We start from the raw sequence: 4,559 nt of genomic DNA on the forward strand, positions 1-4,559 counted from the left end.
ACTTTACCGACTCATTTTTTTATGCAAAGAAACACCACGCTAGAAAATTTTTATGTCAATTAAACCAAATAAATTCAAACCTCCAACCTATGTTTTGGATGAATCCTTGCTCATAGTGGGGATTCATTTTTTTTCTTTTTAATTTTATTTTAAACACATCACCCAACCATTTTTCATTCATAATAATTTATTTCAATTATAAAACAACCAATTGGAATAACCCAACATGTTTAACTCAACATTCCATAATCCAATCATAACTTATCAAGCTTTGAAACACAATGTAACTTAAATTAATTATTAAATAATGTTTCTAACCTTTTAAAGACAATAAATCAAAGAGAAATTTAAAAAGAAAACTTGGCTTTCTCCCTTCGCTTTCCAATTTTCCTCTTAACTTCCAAAACCCTAACTTTCAAACTTTAAAAACCCTTCAATCCTTAAAATCCTTAGAGTTCCATCTTTAAATCCTTCTTAAAACTCTTTATAATACTCTATTAGTGTTTTTCTCTTTTAAAAATTAGCATCCATACAAGTTTTATCCCATAAAACCTTATTCTTAATTATTCAACATATCATTATTTTATCTTCCAATTAACTCATTTTATCTTCAGGTTAATTTAAATTTATTAATACTACGAGAAAATTTTAACCTGGGATTTATAATATGTATGTTTAGAATTATATATGAACTATAATATTAAAAACTTGATAGTGTTATACTATTCAAAATAAAAATTTCTCCAATTTAACAAGTTGCTTATTATTTAAAGAAAATAAGATATGATTATTATATTCTAGTGATTGAAATTTTAAACTTGATATGATATCTAATATCACCTATCAAAGGGAAATGGAATTTGATATGGTTGGATTTTTATACCTAATTTTTGATATATTTAATCTCTTTACTAGTAGAAAATATTTTATTAGACCCTCTGCCAATATAATGTCATATTTTATCCTTGTATAATATATTTATTTTTAATGATAACCCTTATTATAACAGAACAATTAATTTATGAGTTTGTGACTTATGAAAAAAAAATTGGTAAAAACAAATGGTCCATTTATTGTAATTTCATTGGTCAACTGTTAAGTTTTAATGAGTGATCATTATTAAATAGAACTTTGTTATATAGGGTCAAAATGCAAAATTATAATAATAGAAGAATCTAATAAAATATTTTACACTAGTAGGTAGATGAACTATTTTTAAAACCCATTATTTATTTGATTTGGGTCATTTATTATTTAGAGTATGTTTGGTATTGTGGTAGCTGTTATGGTTGTGGTTTGAAAAAAATTGTTTTATAAAAAGTACTTTTAATTAAGGTTATAAAATAATTTTAAAAAATATATATTAATATTGATTATTTTTAATTTAAATATTATGGATTTAACTATTGCTATTATATATATCCGACAATAACTATAATTTTTATAATTTTTTAGCGTGTAATAAAATTAGATAAAATATTATCATGTATAAAATTCACTCTAAACTAGTTTTTTTAACAAAAAAATGTTAAAAAAAAATTAACACGCTAAAAAAAAAGTGTCCACGCAGTGCAAGAGAATTGCACTATTCACATGAACAGTGCAATTAACGTGAACAGTGTAAAAAAGCAAGGAATTCTTGCTTTTCAAATACTGCGTTTCCAACGCAGAAAAGAGATGGGACCTAGTGAACAGTATGCCTCCTTATTCTTTAATCAAACGGCTGCAATTGCGTTTTAAATAAAACACAGCCGCAACCGCAAAGTCAAACGAGCTCTTAGTTTTTAAATTTTATAGACCTCCAACCTATAACAAAAAAATGGTAAAGGGGTGTGTTGTCATTATAATAATGAGTCATGTGTTTATATTGAACGAGAAGTATAAGTTATTTAATAAAAAAAATCAAGTTTTTATAAATTATTTGTATATAAGAAAAAAATTAAAAAAAAAAAAAAAATTTCAAAAACACCATTTAATGTACAAACCAAAAGGAAAAGGGAAAAAGCTTTTGGATAGTTTTTTCATATCAAATTCCTTCCCTGAACCAATAGAAGTCCTTTGACACGACTAAAAGATTGATGTCTTCTTCCAAGTGCAGGAGTGTCGAAGTAATAAATAACACGGCAAGACCGGGGTCGAACCACAGGGAGGTTATTTGTACAAATTATAAATAACAATAATACAACAACAATAACAATAATAATAACAACAACAATAATAATAATAATAACAACAAGAACAAGAATAATAATAATAATAATAATACTAATAATAATAATAATAATACTAATAATAGTAGTAGTAGTAGTAGTAGTAGTAGTAGTAGTAATAATAATAATAATACTGATTAGTACTTAAAAGTGCATTTTTATCATGGTTTCATATCATCATTTTGCACTTGAAGTATAAATAACTCCTTAACCAAAGCATGTTTTATAATAATATATCTAATAATATAAGATACCTTTAATTTGTGGTAAATATCTATTTTTAATGCAGGCCTATCACATAAATGAAAGGATTAATTGATGACTTGAAGAACTTAAATTGCAAGGATAAAGAGATGGCCAAACTTAGAAAAGAGATGTCGGTGCAATCCAAACCGGAACACTGTTCGGTAAATGGGTCATATCTGGAGCTATATATCTCAGATTTAGGTCCAATTTATATGGATGGAAAGGTAAGACATAGGCCTACAACTTTCATATGGAGCCCAAGATCTAAAAAGGCCATTATCAAGTCCAAATTGTAGCAACAACAAAGAAGCCCGAATCTGTCTTCCAGCCCGAGCACTGTTCGGTATTTTGGCCATATCTGGAGTTCTAGAAGTCCAAATGAGCTGAAGTTTTTACACAAGAAAGCTGAGACAATTGCCTACAACTTTCATGTTTGCAACTGGCTCCAGTTTTGACGTTATCAATGACGTTTTGGGCAGACAAGAGAAGATAAAGATTGTCACCAAGTCAAAAGTTGGCCACCCACTTATCAATTAGTCATCAAATCAATAGTTCCCATTTTTGGCCTATAAAAGGAGGCATTTGCCATGCATTTAGGCATCTTGGTGTTCAGATCAAGATCATGCTCTTCCTTTCTCTCTTTGTATTTTTTATGCTTTGTTTTCATTAATATTAAGTTTATGCCTTTCATTTCCTTTCCTTTACTTAGTTAACTTTTATGTTCTTATTTTGTTTATCTATTTTGTGATATTTGTTTTTATCATTGTTTAATCTTCATATTAATCTTACAATCTCAAAGTCATCTTTAACTTCCTTTTGTTCTTTTTTTTTTTTTATTGTTGTTGTTGTTGTTTATAATTTATATAGTTAATCTTCCTATGCTTCGACCCCGGTCTTGCCGAGTTATTTATTATTTTGATACTCATGCACTTGGAAGAAGATATCAATTTTTTGGTTGTGTCAAGAATAATTGGGTCTTTTTAAAAAATTAAATAGTAAAAATGCTAAAATACATTTAGAGACAAAATATATATATATATATTCCTTGCATGTAGAGGCAGTTTTGGTTTTTTATTTTGAATGAACAGTGAGATTACTGATGTAACGATATTATTTGATAGTTTCACCCACATCTACCTAATGTTTTGTCCATGTTTTATATGTAAAATGCCTTGATATTCTTTATTTTATGTTTTGAAGGCACTTTTGGATGAAAGATGCAAAAAGGATTAAATTGGAGGTAATTGGTAGATTTGACATTTAGTCAATGTTTTGTGTAGAACGTGAGTTCTAGAGATCGAAATGAAGTGATTCCAGTGGCACTAAAAAGCTAACATCCATACCTTTTTGGAAATGTAATGTAAGAAAAATAAAAAGAAAAAGATCATGGAAATCACATCCTTTAAAGTCAAATCTCGCATTTTACCACTATTGACCTTTATCCATTCAAAATTCAATATCTGAAGCTATAGAAGTCCAATTGATGCAAATCAATTTTTTTGGATTCCTGACTCAAAGATCTATAAACACTCCAAATTTCATCAAAAACGATATCATATGAGGGATATATAATTTTTCAAAGATGACAATTGAATTCTGCTAGTAAACAAGTTTCGTGAAGAAACGAGTCTAAATTACACTCTGAAACTTCTAAACCGACATCCAAATTTTTATATCAGCAATTTAGCTCCTCTAAGTCAGAGCTTGAAGATTTCATGCAAGGCTATTTCTCTTTTTTAGGAAAAATAGTTATTAAAGTGCTTAAATGTAAATTGCCAACTTAAGGGAGGACTATTTTGTAAAATAGATACTAGGATTTCTTAACATATAAAAAGAAAGAGAGAAGAGGCTGGCAGCCAGCAAAAAAAAGAGAGAGCAAAAGGAGACAGCAGCTAGTAGAGAAAAAACATAAATTCTCTCCTCTACAAACCCAAAAAAATCATGCTCTCTTCATTATTTAGGAGTAGTTGTTTAATAGTTATGCAATGCTAAATTCTTTTCTTAGTTGCAAGGACATAACAAACCTTCGGATTTTAAGAACCATGAGATTTATTCTTCCTTTTATTTTTAGTTTATATTATGAATGACTATGATTGTTTTTCT

Source organism: Populus euphratica, unplaced genomic scaffold, assembly GCF_000495115.2.
Source record: "Populus euphratica unplaced genomic scaffold, PopEup_1.0 scaffold946.1, whole genome shotgun sequence".
Taxonomy (NCBI): domain Eukaryota; kingdom Viridiplantae; phylum Streptophyta; class Magnoliopsida; order Malpighiales; family Salicaceae; genus Populus; species Populus euphratica.